The 16,616-nt window shown below is 38.9% G+C and overlaps 1 long non-coding RNA gene across 1 annotated transcript; it reads left to right on the plus strand.

Annotated features, from left to right (window-relative positions):
• The first annotated feature begins 4,709 nt into the window (after positions 1-4,709).
• Positions 4,710-15,426, plus strand: LOC129373868 (uncharacterized). Its single transcript, XR_008607409.1, has 5 exons — positions 4,710-4,786; positions 4,923-5,016; positions 12,265-12,432; positions 14,126-14,172; positions 15,188-15,426. It is a non-coding gene; the product is annotated as an uncharacterized LOC129373868 (long non-coding RNA).
• Positions 15,427-16,616: the final 1,190 nt, after the last annotated feature.

The raw sequence follows: 16,616 nt of genomic DNA on the forward strand, positions 1-16,616 counted from the left end.
TTTGTGTTTGGGAAGTGGACTCACGTTTTGCTTTTTTCCCAAGGCCACAGGCGGACGGGAGTGGACAGGGACAGCGCTGAGTCTGCTGAAGGCCTCCCTCATACAGGGGATGTTTCAGTGCAGCCCTACTTTGTATTTCACGTATAGCTTCAAAGAGGTTCAATATTTTTTGTCACTCATATCAGAAATGAAACTCACACAGCATATAGATTCGTCACATAGAGTGGAATATCTTAAGCCTTTATTTCTGCTTATGTGGATGATAAAAGCCCCAAATTCAGAGTCTCATATCATTTATATAAATTTATTAATAAAGTGGGATATGATAAGATACATTGTATGTATGAAAATACTGGAAATAATGTATAAAGCAGGGTGTCAAACTCCTTTTGGTTTTGGGCCTAATCGAGATCATGAATGCTCTTAAAGGGCCGGTTGTACCAGAATGTATTGATAAAACCTGATCACAAACTGTTAAAGTATCAATTAATTATTAAAAGTAAATATGATTGAACATTTTTTCAGTTCCTCCAGGATTTTGTGATACTTTTTGTGATTTTTTTCAAAGTGTTTGTGGTATTAACTTGGAAACATTTGATCTTATTTATGGCAGTAAATGCAACGTTTTATATAGATTGTGGATTATAATCTGACATCTATTAAAGGTTGAATCAGCCTTTAATAGAACACATAAAGAACACATAAAGAGGAAAGTAGTGAAATCCAGATTTTGTTTCAGTTATTGGTGTCAAAACTTTTTATTGAGCTGGCAGGTTTTCTGATCTGTCTGCTATTTGGTCACATTAAGAGAAAATGATGTTTTTTCCAATTATCTGTTTAATTTAAACCCAGAAACAAGCTTCTTTCTGTGAAGCTGAATCCTGCCAAATTACAAGGCTGTATTTTCTGATATTTTGTCCTAACTTGACGTTATTGTTTCTGATCGATTTGGACTTTAAATGAGCACAGCAGACTTGCAGTCAGAACAGGCCTGGATGGGCATAACTTCTGCTGTGATCGATCTGACAGCAGCAGCAGTGGGCGGCTGATTGATATTATGCTCCTGGATTTCTTCATGAGGGAGGAAAGTTGATTTACTTCCACTGACTAAATAATAGTCAAAACAGAATATTTGTCTGGTTGAGGACATTCAGACATTATTTGCTCCACATCTGTGTGAGTTTATTTATGGCAAAATTTAGGAGACTTACACCTGGACTGAAACAGCTGGGTGTTTTTACAAGCTGAGAAACCCAAATGAAAGTACAAAAACGTAAATTTTCCATAATAACGTCCCCTTTAAATTTAATCTTAGTAATGTGAAGACAGTCAGAACATAAAAATGTACAAGTAATGGATCTATATTTTTTGTTTTAAATTAGTTTACATCCCATAAAAGGGACATAGTTTTATTCAGTGGCGCTTCACGGCACACATTCAATAAAATGAAAGCAGATTTAAAATGGCAAATAAAAACCTTAAATGGCAACTTGTGGCTTATGTTTCATTTTATTTAAATCATGTTTATTTATATGGAAATATCTGCAACTGGGGTAAAAAATGAAACCATAAAAAGTAGATGCTCATTCTTTGCAGAAGCTGATGAAATACTGTCTGTGTTAATGGGTGGAGTGAGTGAAAGTCCTGTCATTCAGCGACAGCTTCCAGCTCCTCAACAAATTTTGATGATGTCTGCAGCCATGATGTGATAAATTGTATATAACTGCTACGCTTGCAGTTTGAATGGCTGCAGATGAAAGTAATTCAGATCACCTTGGTAGTTATGAAGTTTTTCAGCTTTCTGTCTTTTTGTAACTCGGTTTGTCTCTGCGAGATCGGAAACTTCATGTATGAAAGGGAACAAAGCTGACCTTGAAAAACCCATATTGTGTCTGAAAGAGACGCCCAAACCAGCAGCATCAAATATCATTTTCACTTTGGGCCAAATCAAGATTTGAATGCTCTTAAAGGGCCAGTTGTGCCGGAATGTATTGATGAAACGTGTCAAACTCGAGGTCCGTGGGCCAAATCCGGCCCGCCGTAGCTTCTTATGTGGCCCTCTGGATTCCAGACTAAACACTAAGTGTGTTTAAATTTCATGTTATCAATCAAATCAATGCAGTTTTTATCTGTTTACTGCCAAATTATATCAGTCAGTCCCTCCAGTTTCTGGAGAATTATTGTGGAAATTCATGCAGAATATTTCTCACTGTCCATCATCTGGACAGTGAGAAATAAAAAGTCATATTTACTAACATAAATAAGTACAAATATTTCCAGATTAGTACCACAAACACTTTGATTTTTACTGCAGAAAAAATGAGAAAAAGTATCACAAAATCCTGGATTTAATTTTAAGAATTAATTGATATTTTAACAGTTTGTGATCAGGTTTTATCAGTGCATTCTGGCACAATTGGCCCTTTAAAAGCATTCATGATCTCGATTTGGCTCAAAATGAAAATTAGTTTGACACTGATGATTTAGAATATCAATGAATTCTTAAAATTTAATAATATTATAAAACATCTTTTCAGTCCCTCCAGAATTTTGTGATACTTTTTGTGATTTTTTTGCAATAAAAATCAAAGTTCATTTGGAAATAATTGCACTTATTCATGACTTTAAATGCAACTTTTTATTTACATCATTGACTATAATCTGACATCAATTAAGACTGAGGCAGCTGGTAAGTACAAGTAAGAAAGTTTTTGACAATTTTTGAGAAAAATCTTTAATAAACTCCCAATTATGTATCAGTGCATAAAACGTGCAGGGATTTGTAGGTATTGTGTCAATTTCCACAATAATTCTCAAGAAACTGCAGAACTGAACAGTTTATACTGATATAATTTGGCATTAAATAGATAAAAACTGCATTGATTTGATTAATAACATAATATTTCAGCACATTTTATTGTTTAGTCCAGAATCTAGCTATGGTGGGCCAGATTTGGCCCACGAGCCTGGAGTTTGACACACGTGATGTAAAGCCTCTGGCATCGTCGAGCTTCAGCTGCAGCGGTTAGCCTTTGTAAATCCGGGGTGAAGCTCTGCTCTTCAGTTAGTCTCAACACCGCACCCTTTCTCTCACCTTTCGGTCCGTTATTGGATCGGCAGCTGAGCAGACGTCTGGATCTGCGTCGTCTGTGTCCTTGGGCTTCTTCATCGCACATTCTTCAAGTGCCAATTATAATGCCAGTGGAAGAGCGATCAGAAGCGTGCATGCAACGCTGTGATAAATCCATGTTGTCATCTCTGTGGTGGATTTCATTTGCTGTAGGATTTGTCAGAGAGGAGAGAGCAATGCTCAGATGAAGTACCCGACCCATTCTTTTTTGTTTTGTTTAGCTCTCTCTTTCATTTCAGGAGAGAAATTTTATTTTTTCCTCTGCCTGGACTCCCTGCGTCAGCAGCAGCACCTAAATCTGCCCGGCTGAAATCGAAGCTTCCAATTAAACTCTCATATCCATGCAGAAAGAATAAGATCGCTCTCTCTCTCTCATTCTCTCACCTACTCTTTGCATCATTAATGTTATTTCCTTCCATTCGCAATTACCCTGCCTTGTTAGAAAAACAGACGTGCTTGAGTACAATATGAAATACTAATTAAAGTTTAAATGCAGAACACAGAATTGGGTCCCTGTTGTTGTCTCTCTCAGGATTCTGATCCTTGGCTCTTGCCTTTCCCGACTCGCCCTGCAGCAGATGGCTTTGGTCAGAGGTGGACAGGTAGCAGACACCTGTGCACCGTCCCCCGAGGCACTCGCTGCCACGGAGCTGCAGCTACACCACTCCCAGCGCTTTGAACACCTCCAGCCGTTCTGCTCCCTGCACCACCTTCAACCTCTCCTCCCCTCTGTCCTCTGAGCTGGATCTCATGGGTCGTCTCTCTCTTCCTTCCCAGTGGTTCAGGCCTTCTGGATGGAGCAGATGGCAACAGAGGGCCAGGAGGAGATGACCTGTAACCAGGGAGCCAGACCCGACCCGGTCCACTGCGGTTTTCTGCAGCGAGTGTTGGCATCAAAATGATTAAAATAATCCGCTTTTGGGTTTGTTGTTTAAAAAAAGAACCTATTTCACTGTTTTAGCTGGACGTTACGGCATGAGGTTAGTCCTGAGGACATAAATCATTTAGCACAGTGCTGTCCAAAGTGTGGCTCTGGGCCCACTTGTGGACCATGAAGTGTTTGTTTTTTGGCCACTGAACACAAATCAAGAATGGTGAAGTATTTGGCCAACAAAATAGAAAGCAACTGATGATCTAGAAACATGAAGCTACATTTAGCTTTACATTGTACAAATCTAGAACTCAAACTAGAACAACTTGAACCAACATTTAATTTTATACCTCACTATTAATCCCCAACATTTAGTTTTATCAGAACAAGAATCCAGAGAAACCTCTACTAGTTTATGAATGATCGACTACTTATTCTTACTTAAGATGGGGAACCAATATGTAGTTTTATATTTTTACCTTTTTGTCCTTCTTTTAGTTTTGTTACTGTATTTCCTTCTAATTCATGTAAAGCACTTTGAACTGCCTTGTTGCTGAAAATGTACAATATTAATAAAATTACCTCACCTAATGATCAATAATACAGATTTAAAATAATGTTATTCATTGTTTATCAGGTAAAAGAAAACCAAATCACTACTTTTTTAATTTTGTGGCCTTTTAGGAGTTAAAATGTGAAAGTTTTGTCTCCCAGGACACGTCGTGACGTCACGCTCTCCAGAGCTCCGCCCACTCCGCCATGATGGACCAACGTCTACACGACAGGTGTCTAAAAACAGACACCTGTAGCCTAATATCGCTTCTATTTAGTTGATTTCACTTTTAAAAAAATGTATTTGGGTGCTGTGCGGTCGGCTGCACAAACAAGGAGGCAAAGCTAACATTTTATTTCATTTGATAGCTTTTGACGAGGAAAGACTCGGCGGCTGTGGATGGCGGCCGTCAATCGTAACGACTGGCGTCACCGTGGATTTACAGCGATCACTTTTGACAAGGTAAGACGACTTACGTACATAAACTTTACAAGTACTTATGATTTGAAACAAATCAAATATTTCACGATGGCGAATGGAGCGTCTAACGGTTGGTAACCATGGAGACAGTGCCGCCCCGCCATGTAGCCTAGCATGTGTGGAACAAACTGGTTAGCATCTCGTCTTTAGTGCGTTTTTAATGCCGCTCCGGTTGGAGGGGAAACTTTGTTTATGACATATTAATATAGATAATGTGGTGTGAATTCAGGTGAAGTCGGTAGTTTGATTGACACGCCAGGAGGGAGGAGGTATGGGCCGGTTTCTAAGCCAGCTACTTCTAGTTTTTATTAATCCTGGCGTCCATGAGCTCCAACCAGGTGTGTTAAGATCAAATTAACTCGACTCGAACAAGTAGGAACCACGAATAAACTGGCAAAAACAACTGTAATAAATGTACTTAATACAGACCGTACTGCAAACGTATTAAAATGTAAATTACGTAAAGTTGACTATTTTCAGCTTTACGTCATGTTTTGATGCCATTTGATGTATACCTTCAGCGTTGCTTTGACTCTTCCATGCATGTTTGAGAAGTCCTTTAATCTCTATGGCAACTTCTGTCTCAAGCTAGCTGTCGCCACTCCTTCAGACTAGTGACGGCAGCAGTTAGCAAACACCTGGTGGACATCTACTGAGCTCATCATATAAACGATTTCCAATGCAACACTCCTAAATAGATTGTAAGCAGTTAAAAAAAACAACAATAAAAAAGTTCTTAAAGAGACAGAGGCTTGAGTTCAAGCTGTCAAATTGTTATGTTTGACATATCCAGCATTTTGATAGCAATTGAATGTAACAGTGACTTAATTGTGCTATAAACTGACCCTTTTTGTCACTTTGACCAAGACAAATGTGAATGTCTTATTTTTGTATACAATAAAAAAGGTGGAATACAAAAGAACAAGCAAGTAGATACACAGAGTTTGACTGAGAAAAATTATAAATTAATTGGATACCTTCCGATATATTTTACACAGAACCTTTATGCTTAGCTTTGATTTTATCCAACTTTATTTAGCGCTGAAACTTGCGGTCCATATCCATAAAAAATTTTGCTTATTAAAAGTTAAGTTAAACTTTTAAAACACGATGATGCTTGAACTTTACTTGTGTTTGTTGGGTTACGATTTCACATCCTGTAATTAAAAAATAACTGAACCGTTTCTATGGAAACTTGCAGTTTTATGGGACGAGGTTACATATACAAAGTGTTCCTCCAATTTGCTGAGGTCATGCTCTCGTGTTGTTTTTGATGTTTTAATAGGTGCACAGACTTTACGGAGCCCAAACACAACTTTAAACCTTGTACTTTCTGATTTTATTATTTCTTTCTGCAAGATAAACCTAATTTCCATGCGTGGGTGAGTTAGAGCTCTTTAAGTGAACAAGATGATGGATGTGTTGAACTGAGAGAGATATTGAGTCAAAAATGCATGTGGCCCAAAGGAAAAGCAGGTTAGAGAATAAATGTTTCTTTCCACCTCAGAGTCATTTCAACCCTGATCAGTCCGGCCTCTTCTGCATACCAGCACTGTAAAATAAAAAGGCATTTTGTCTCTATTTGGAGCAGAGAATGAGTTCCAAGGCAGAGGTTTTGAAGCTGATTTATTGTTTTTCTCTAAAATTCATTTAAAATTCATTAATTCCAAGGGGACAAACTTACTGAGCTCAACCCAGTTTCCTTCATTTGCCCGGTGAGTCCAAACGGATTGTTGTTCTCCCCAGACGATCCCCTCTCCGGTTTCTTCCTGTTATTAAATATTCAAATCTCCACCGCAATCACTCTGTTTAGTAAACACTCAGGGGAACACACAGAGACTATTAACGCTGAGACGATTGCGAGGTTTGTTTTTGTTTAGTTTTGTTCGCTGGTGTGACAGAGATGCTAATTGCTGAAGGATTGTCGGTTAATTGTTTTTTACTGTCTCAAAACTGTTCTCACTACTAAACTAGAAGTTTTTTTTATTATTGTTTCCTCTATCATAGATTTATATATTATAATGATGCAAGTTTGCATCTTATGTAACTATTTCTTTGTATCAGGTTCAGACTTCAAAACAGGCACATGTGTCCATCTTTATACCCTTAAATATTCAATAAAATACAAAAACAAAACCTAAACTAACTACAGATCAATAGTTCCCAATGAACAGTTAACAATTGTAAAATTTAACATAACTGTAATGAAAAACATTAATTATAAGTTAAAAAATATATACAGAGTTACACATGAAACCCCAGTATATAATTTAATTAGTATAAATGTTAATGTTATAATACTCAAAACATAGAAATGGTAATAAAGGAAGAAATCTTGAGATTAATCTCAGAAATTAGATTTTTGAGAAAAAAGTTGAAATTCAACAAGTTGAGAAAAATCTCAGAAATGTTGAAATTACTCGCAAATTTTTCTAGAAAGGTTTTGGATATTTCTGAGCTCTGAAAGTCAAAAATATGTGGGGGGAAAAAAATAAATAAATTTTGAGATTAATCTTGGAAAATTACTGTCAGTTGCTGGTTGCTGTTGTAACCGCCAACCGTCAAGAACATAACTTATAACTTATTAACTTATACACCAGAAAATGTCAGGAGAAATTAAGTTCACGACCAAACAAAATTAAGCAGAAGAATAAATTGACCAATTTTGACAAATGTTACATTTATAATAATCCATGTTACATATGTCTAATCTCAGAATGAGTATTTTCTGATCCTTTACTCTTCGCCCTCTGTCAGATTATATAAAGGAGTGTTGGATTGATCTACTTGTTGAGTTCATTTGTCAGTCCTGTCCATTCTGAGGGCTCCTCATATTTTTTATATCATTTTTTTTAATGTAACAGAACGTTTCCCATCTGATCTCAAACGCTGTGCTGTTTTCTAATAAGCACCGCAGTAATTTCTGTTTGTTGCTAATGGTGGCACATGCTGCCATCCTGGGAACTCCAGCTGTGCGCAGGCAAGGACGGGCATCTCTTCCCTTCGCCACAACACGCTCTCCGCGTGCAGACCGCCACCTGGGGAGCATGCATGCCTGACCTGGAGGTGATGCTAATGGGGGATTTTAACTACATTTCCCTCCTTCATCCTTTCCTCACCTCATCCTCTCCCTCTGCTGCTGCAGATATGAGCCCAGAGCAAACACAGGGCACTCTCATTAAGCGACTGGTATTAAATTCGCTGTTATTAGAGAGGCCTGCTTTCATTTCACTGGCACAGCAAACCACAGAGACCCACAAGAGATTCAGACTGAAGGCTGAATTACTCTCAAACGTCCAGGTTTGTTTGAGGATTTGTATTTTTGAGTCCGATACACAAAGAGCGTTGAGGAAAAATGTTGCATCTATTGCTGCTTTGCTTTTGTGTTGCTGTCGAGAAGCAAAGCGTTTTATATTGTAAATTTGTCTTGGTTTGCATTTTCTCAGGCTTTCTGAAGGTTTTTTCCGTTTTTCTTTTGGACTTATGCAGATTTTCATTTCTGAAGCATGAATTTTACCTTTTCAGGGAGTGATAAGTTACACTGTTGAAGAAGCAAATGAGATCCAACGCTAAAGTATTTCTCTTGTTTCTAGAGGAAATATCTTAGTACACTTGAAATAGGACAAAACTAACTTACAAGTAACTTTTCAGCAAGATATAAGAGCTTTTTTAAGTAAAAAACCCCCCCAAAAAGTGACATTAATGAGAAAGTGCTCATTTTACTGGCAACTTTTTTTCCTTAAAACAATACATTTTCACATTGTATAGTAAAATAATCTAAGGCAAAACTTCCTAATAGCAGTCTTTTTATACTTAACACAAGTTGAACATTTCTGAGTAACAACTCCATAATTTTTTAGATTAATTTAAACTTAAAAAAAAAAAAAGATTTAATCAAAATTTCTGAATTTCAAATTTTTTTTCTAACAAATTTGTAACTTGGATCTCAGAAATCTCCTTTTTTTTCTTTCTTTTTTAGAAAAAGCTGACTGGGAAATTTCTAATATCCAAAAGTCGCAAATTTGCGAGAAAAGAAAACAGAAATATTAAGACTAACCTCAGAAATGTCCACTTGTTTTTTTTTCTTTAGAATTTTTCTGGTTTTGTTCCAACAGAAAAAAAGTGTTTGTCCTTCTTCTATGAATTCTGCTTATCTGGGAAGAACTGACATTAATTGGTTCTTATCAAATTAAATTTATTCTGCAGTAATCTGTTTCCACTTTGCTGCATTGATTTTCGAAATGATAAAAACAAAACACGCTGCAAAAACAAGTCACACATTTGCAAGAAAAGAAAACTCAGAAAATTTGAGATTAATCTCAGCCTAATATAAGTTCTAAAAAAGCTTCAACAGTCTGTTTAATTCCCTGATGTCAACATGAAAGTCTCTTAGACTTTTATGACCTATTTCAATCTAAGAGGGAATATCAGGATGGGAGAAAGGGAGGAGAGAAATTAAAGCTGTACGGTTATAAACCACCAGAGTCTGCCAGCTTTCATAAGGCGGGACAAAGGGCCTTTTTGGGTCCCACACATCCTTTCATTTTCTTCTTGCAGAAATTCTAGATCGCCACAAAAGTGGGGTTTTCTTTCACCCGTCTCTTTTGCTTAGAGACATGTGGACACTGAGGACAGCACGGCTTCTGTCAGCTAGCGGCAGCCATTTTTAGTGTGGTCTCCTGCTCTGGGTTTGGTTCAATTCTCCATCTTGGACTTAGAAATGGTTTGTTAAAGCAGAAATAACAGACTTAGAAAGTTATTCAGACTCCTACAGAAGATCTTTCCTGCCAACAGCCGTTATTATCTTCAATATTACCTTCAATTAAATTAATTACAACAATATTTAATTTCCCTTTGGGACCTATAAAGTGTCTTTGAATTTTAGAATTGGAGAGATTTCAAAAAGAAAAAAGTTTAAGACGTTGGCGTTTAAACAGAGTCAAGTCAGTGTTTTGTCTTTGTTTCTTGAATATGTTATTTTTAGATATTAGAAAATTACGGAAAAGGATTTGGACCACTGGGGAAAAATAACTTAGTCGTTAATTTCATAATTCAGATTGTTTTTCATGGAATTCAGACTTCAAAATTATAATTCTGATTTTGATCTCTAAATTTTGACTTTAATCTCTAAATTTTGTCCTTTTTTTCTCAGAATTTTGACATCATTTTCAAAATTCAGATTTTTTTCTCAAAATTCTGACTTTATTCTCAGTATCTAAGCATTCGGTCTCAAAAGATTAGGTCAAAATTTTGAGAAAAAAAAGTTCAATTCTGAGAATCAGCCCAGATTTTCTTTTCAGTGGCCATTTTGCTCTTGTGTTGCACAACATGGCGTTATGTTGAGGTAAAATGTTTGTACTAAAGAAACTGCGAAACAATTTTTCACAACCACTTAAAAGACTGTAAGAAAGTCTAAGGAGTTGTGGTAGAGATTTAAACTTTTTGCACTGTGCTGTCTGTGCCTACTGCACCAGTCAGCACAGTTTAACATTTACACAGCAAAACAAACGGGCAGAAAGCATTGCGATGATGGCAGGGTTCCCTGCATGCTGTGATCCGCCAGAGAGGGTGGCCATTTTTCATATTACTGCTCACCCCCTGTCTGACATGTCAAAGAAGGACACGATCAATACGCGTACAGCAGCCAGGCCTCGGCAAAATCAATGGCGCTTATTTGATCAAAGACTGCTTCCCCAAGCCACGGGCAGAGCGTTCATGAATACCCTTCTAATGTGTGGCGGCAGGTTGTGTTGCGTCTGGAGTAAGTGCGCCATCGCCGCCGCCATCCCTCTGCCTGCAGAAAGCGCTCCTGTCAGCGGCCCCTCGGGGCACAGCGAGCTGAGTGACGGCGAGCAAACCGAAGTGGCTGTGACAAGGGAACTGGCATCAAATTCCCTGACAGCTACCTCCACAACTTCCTCTGATAAAACCATGTCACACACATAAGGAGATTACCGAGTGGATTTAGTGAATGTAAAATGTGAGTGAGCGCTCAGTGATACACGATCCTTTTCTGCCTTTACCTCACGAGGAGCCCGCCTGTGTGACACGCTGCTATCTGCTGTAGATATTTGGTTCTAGTTTTATAAGTAAGAAGTAAGTTCAGGTTGCAACCTGACAGAGAGTCAAGTTAAATTTACTGGGTAGAGCACATAAAGTTATACTAGCTTGACTTCAACATATTTCCATTAGAGTATAAGTAAAAAGTAGCCATCCAAGAAAGTACACAAAAGAAAAGTATTTGTAATCTTTTTGGTTTAAACACGTTTGTTTTTCATTCAGTGTGTAAAAAATCCAGAAATTTTACTAAAGTAAGAGTAGATATACTTCATAATCAAAATACTGTTGTAAAAGTAAAAAGTACAGCGCAGTAAAAATCCTCCTAATAGTACTCAAGTCAATGTAATTGAGTAAATGTAGTTAATTACTACCAAATGTGCTTTTTGCTAAGGCAGTTTAACGAGCTTCACATCATAAATCGGAGTCGCCAATTATGAAAACAACCAATAAACTCCATCAAAATCATCAAATATGTTGATCAGTTATTATCAATCAAACAGGTGGGTTTATAGTCTTAATTGAAAGGATCTCAATGTTTCGGCTGTTTTGCATTTTTCTGGAAGTTTGTTCCAGATTTGAGGTTGAATGCTGTTTCTCAATGTCTCTGAGCTCCAGGGACCCAGCGTTCGGACGTTAAGGCCGGTCGATGTGCTGCGTCTTCCTGGTTTTAGTCAAAACGCCAGCAGCAGCATTTTGGAAGGGCTACACTGTTACAGTAATCAATGCGACTAAAGATAAACGCATGGATGAGTTTCTCTAGATCTCACTGAGTCATTAACCATGGAAATGTTCTTCAGGTGATAGAAGGCCAACTTTGTAACTGTGTTTATGTGGCTGTGAAGGTTCAGGTCAGAGTGAAAAAGTCTCCAAGTGGAATAAATAATTTTTATTGATTTATTGATATGTATGACTCATAGACTTAAAACAAGCTTGTATATCCTGCTGACGGCGGGATATACAAGCATCACGATATTTGTGATAGAAACTAAACAGAAACACTTTGTTTCTTTGTTTTTGCAGTGTGTGCTTGTATAGTGAATGCTAAATAGTGGGTTAACAGTTTTGGTTGGAACCTGACAGAGTGAAAGAAATCGTCCTCAAAGATGTAAAGCCATCATTAGAGAGAAGAGGGCTTCCTTTAACCCTGTGTGTTTGTCCTGTTTGTTTAAGTTGCAGGCGGGCGGCGGGTTTTTTCACGGTGGCAGACCCTTCTGTTGGCGCCGTAAAGCACAGCGGTGTGTTCAGCTGTGACTGGGACTCATTAGATGAGGAGAATGTCCGTCATGGTGCCTGGCTGTCTGCGTGTTGGTCATCCAGCAGGGGACTGAGGAAGAAAGGGTACAGGCTGAGTTTTCCTCCTCATCCTGGCTCTGTCGTCCTTTTTTTGCTTCCTTCTTTGCCCCGCTGCTTTCTCTCTCTGTCTCTCTTTCTTCCATCCTTCTTTTCCTCCCCTCTTGCATCTCTCAACGGGGGTTCATCTCTTGTGATTCACTGAAGCCCATTATCAGTTCCCTGCCAACCTACATCCCCAGCTAGCCTCTCAGCAACAACACACAACTACTCGATCAAAACCCCAAGAGGCTTGGCAGCATGATTGATGCTTACCAAGGAATTCATTGTTGTTGACCTGTGTAGCCAATCCCAGTCATCTGTGCTGCCATTACTGCATGTCTTATGTGGTGTTGCACTGCGGTGCTGTTAGCCAGGCATCATTCTTGCTCCATTCCAAACAACCTTCAGAAATAAAAGAATCTGCCAGGTGTGCTGGACAAATATGACAAACAAACCTGACATTCTCTTATTCATACGTGTGTGAAGCCATTTCAAATCCGCTGTGATAGCAACACACTGCAGCCGTTAGCAGTGAGCAGCGTCCGAATCAAAACCAATTTGCACTTACTGCATGTTAAAGCTCACAAACATCAATGACAAATCAGACTTTGATATAAACAAAATTCAAAATATGGAAACATGAGATCTGTTTGTGCTCATTTCTAAGGTGTAGATGTGCCAACAACATGGCTGTCATGTCTTCATATGACAACTGTACAGTCCCTGAAATACAAAATGCGTAAAACAACGAACCTTCATGAGAATTATGAGTTTTGTACGACATATTATGGTGCATCACGAACAAATGCGCTACGAACGTCAGGCGTGTCAGGTTTATGTTCAAAGTTTACGTGGAGGCACGTCGAGGGTGTCAAGTGCTGCACGATTTAAAGCGTTTCGAGCTAAATCTAAGCTCTCAACGATTGACGTAGAGCAGTGCTTCTCAAATAGTGGGGCGCGCCCCCTTTGGGGGGCGTGTGATCCTGGGGAACAGGCTTTTTTTTGGCCGTACTAGTATAAAGTGTAATTGCGCACAGTAGGCGGCAGTGGCGCTCTCATTGTTACTTCTGTCACGTTTGCGACAGTGCAACATTTTATGACTTACAAGACAACAGGTTTGCCTTGGTTAGCAGTGTTACGTCAACAAAGAGCTCCGACTGCGTTCTGTCTATGGCTTCCGTTATTCAACAACCCCCAACATGAAAAGTTTTTCACAGGGATGAAAAGAAAAGCGGAGAGAGACAAAGATAATGAGACAACAGAAAGTCAACCGAAAGCTAAGAAGAGGAAATACGACGAAGCGTATTTAGCGCTTGGCTTCACTGTGACTACAGTTGGAGAAGAGGAAAGACCGGTGTGTTTGCTGTGTCTAAAAATGCTCGCAGCGGACAGCATGAAGCCAAATAAATTAGCGCGTCACTTAAATACGTTACATCCCAATCACGCCGATAAGCCGCTAGAGTTTTTTCAGCGAAAAAATGTTAATAAGGAAAAAATGTTATGCAGAGATGGATAGTCACGGTGGGGAATGGGTGCGCGAATAGTTTTCTTCTTGCTAGGGGGGGCGTAACGGAAAATAATTGAGAAGCACTGACGTAGAGCATCAACAAGCACATAGTGGAGCACTTTCCAATGTGATCTCCGAAGAAAGAAAAACTATGTAGGATAAACTAATTTTTGCTGTTTGCTCTCATTCTAGAAAGGACCTCACTTGGAAGAGGATCAGCGAGGAAGATGAAATGTCAGGTGACTTATGACTTTTTTAATATTTCTCCCACATTTGAGCTATTCAAATCCCAAACATCAATCACAAATATTAAGCCACTGTAAGTAAATGTGTTTATTTAGACCAAACATGCAGGAGACGGTGTGAGGAACACGTAGTCTGATTTTTCAGTTCTTTTTGATTTTTCAGTTCTTTTATGATTTTCTCCTTCTGGAATCAGTTTTCTTTCTGACACATTTTCATTCAGAAGACAGTGAAGTTTCCCCTTAGAGTGCTTCAGTGTCAAATCTTCATCCATGTGTGGAGCGGCTCGTTCTGGACTACTTTCTAAACTCTGTTTATTGTTTACTCCCCCTTTCCCTTTCTCTTTCACAAGTGTCTTTTCATTTGTTGGACTTTCCTTGAAGAGAATGGTTCCTAGATTTTTTTTTTTTTAGCTCTCTTGTCCTTTTTGTCCTGAACGTACTTAGAGACAAACACAACAAAGAGATGCATTGGGCGCATTGACACATGAGAGTTGGCGTTTGATGGGCTCAGGCCTCTGTGGCTCTGAAATGAGAACGACATCGCTCATTTTCAACCTCCAATTGCTTCGCTCTCACGTCTGACCCGCCTGGTTTAACGGCCTGACCCTGCAGTTTATCAGCGGCGCTCTCACACATGAAAACAAGTGTTGATTAAACAACCAACATAAATGTTCAAAGACATAGTTACAGAGATGGATTTGATCCAAATGCATTGACAGCTTTGCTACTTCACAGAGAATTAGGGCTCATAATTCTGAGAATAAAGTCAAAATTCTGAGAAAAAAAGTTAGAATTCTGAAAAAAGTCAATTTTGAGATTAAAGTCAAAATTCTGATATTTAAGTCAAAATGTGAGAATGCTGAGGAAAAAGTCAAAACTTTGACCTTTGAAGTAAGAAATGTAAAATTAAAGTTGGATATTTTTTTGCAGTGTTCCTAATCTTCTTCTGTGGTTAGTAAACGTTACTGAAGCAGCCATGTCTAACTTGACCACATCTCCATGGCAACAGATTCGCAGTGACCACTGAAGGTATAATTGATACCCAGGTGGTTCGGCGATGAATCGGCTGAACTGTGGAGGCTTTCAGTCTCCTGAGCGCAGCCGAGTTTCATCGAGTCCCTCCGTCTCCGTACCTTCTGTCAGATTGCCCTGTGGAAACGGCGGCCCTGCTCATATAACTTCATTACTTTTTAATGCAGCTATAATTACTCCAGCATGTTGTAATTGGACAGAGATATGAGAACAATAAAGGATGTCAGGACAGAGAACAGGATTTTAATTGTGGGTTAATGATATTTATTTTGCAGCATGGCTCTCTCTCTCTCTCTGAGTCACAGCTCAGACGTGTGGGCTAAGTATTGGATCTCCTGGGAGTGGGGAAGGGGGCTTTTTTTTGTTTTTTCCTGGTGAGCTGAAGAGATGCTTTCTCCCCTCTTGCTCTGGTTTTATCATAGAGAGGCAGCACATTAACCTCAGATCTGATTAAGGGCTGTAACAGAGCCAGGTCTCACCGCGGCCAAGCTCCTCTGGACTCAGATTAGACCTGACCCATGACCGCCATGTCAGTAACACATAATGAACTTAGCTTTATCATCCCAATTTGTCTCCCTGTGGGTAAGAAAAAAAGAAGTGGCAGCAGGAACGCCGTGTTACGTCGATCGGATGGGAAACCTGGAGGGTTAATGTTCAGATAAGAATCACATTGCTTTATCAGGTCTCACAGCAAGAAAAGCAGCTATTAATTTACAAATGGAGTAGATTAAATATGCCTCGAAGTGTTGCAGTGTCATGTAGCCTAGCATGTATGGAAAAAAATGGTTAGTATCTCTCGTTAGCATCTCGTCTTTGCTACGTTTTAATGCTGCTCCTGTGTAAAGGGAAGCTGTTCATGACACAGTGATATCAATCATGTGTTGTGAATTCAGGCAAAGTCGGTAATTTGATCAACACGTCAGGAGGGAGGAGGTTTGGGTCAGTTCTAAGCTAGCTTGTTCAAACTTTTGTAAACACACAGAACAAAAAGAAACCATGGATAAACTGACAAAAACAACTTTGGAAAACAATTTCAGTTGCTCTGTCCCTCACTTCCGACATCCATCATGACGCCTCGAATAATTTAGTGACATAGTTGTGAAGGCTTAGTATGTGCTGTACAATGGCTGCTGGAAAATACAAGTGTTTTGTTGTTGACTTCCCATTCAGAAACCCCTTGCTGCATTCTTGTTGGTTGTGCAGGTGTCACTACTAATGCTTTTCAAAGCACATCTGTTTGCCTTTTCACAGGCGAATATGTAAACGTAAACGTTGAGTTGGGGGACATGGCCAGCAGCAGCTTATTTGGATTTGAAGTGACAGGGGCCCTAAAACATCTCATTCTGAAAGGAGCTCAGGCTAAAATCTCATTATCCAGGAATGATTTTGTGCAAAAAATTGAATGA

This window comes from Poeciliopsis prolifica, unplaced genomic scaffold (assembly GCF_027474105.1).
Source record: "Poeciliopsis prolifica strain line A6 unplaced genomic scaffold, Auburn_PproV2 SCAFFOLD034, whole genome shotgun sequence".
In the NCBI taxonomy this organism is placed as follows: Eukaryota; Metazoa; Chordata; class Actinopteri; order Cyprinodontiformes; family Poeciliidae; genus Poeciliopsis; species Poeciliopsis prolifica.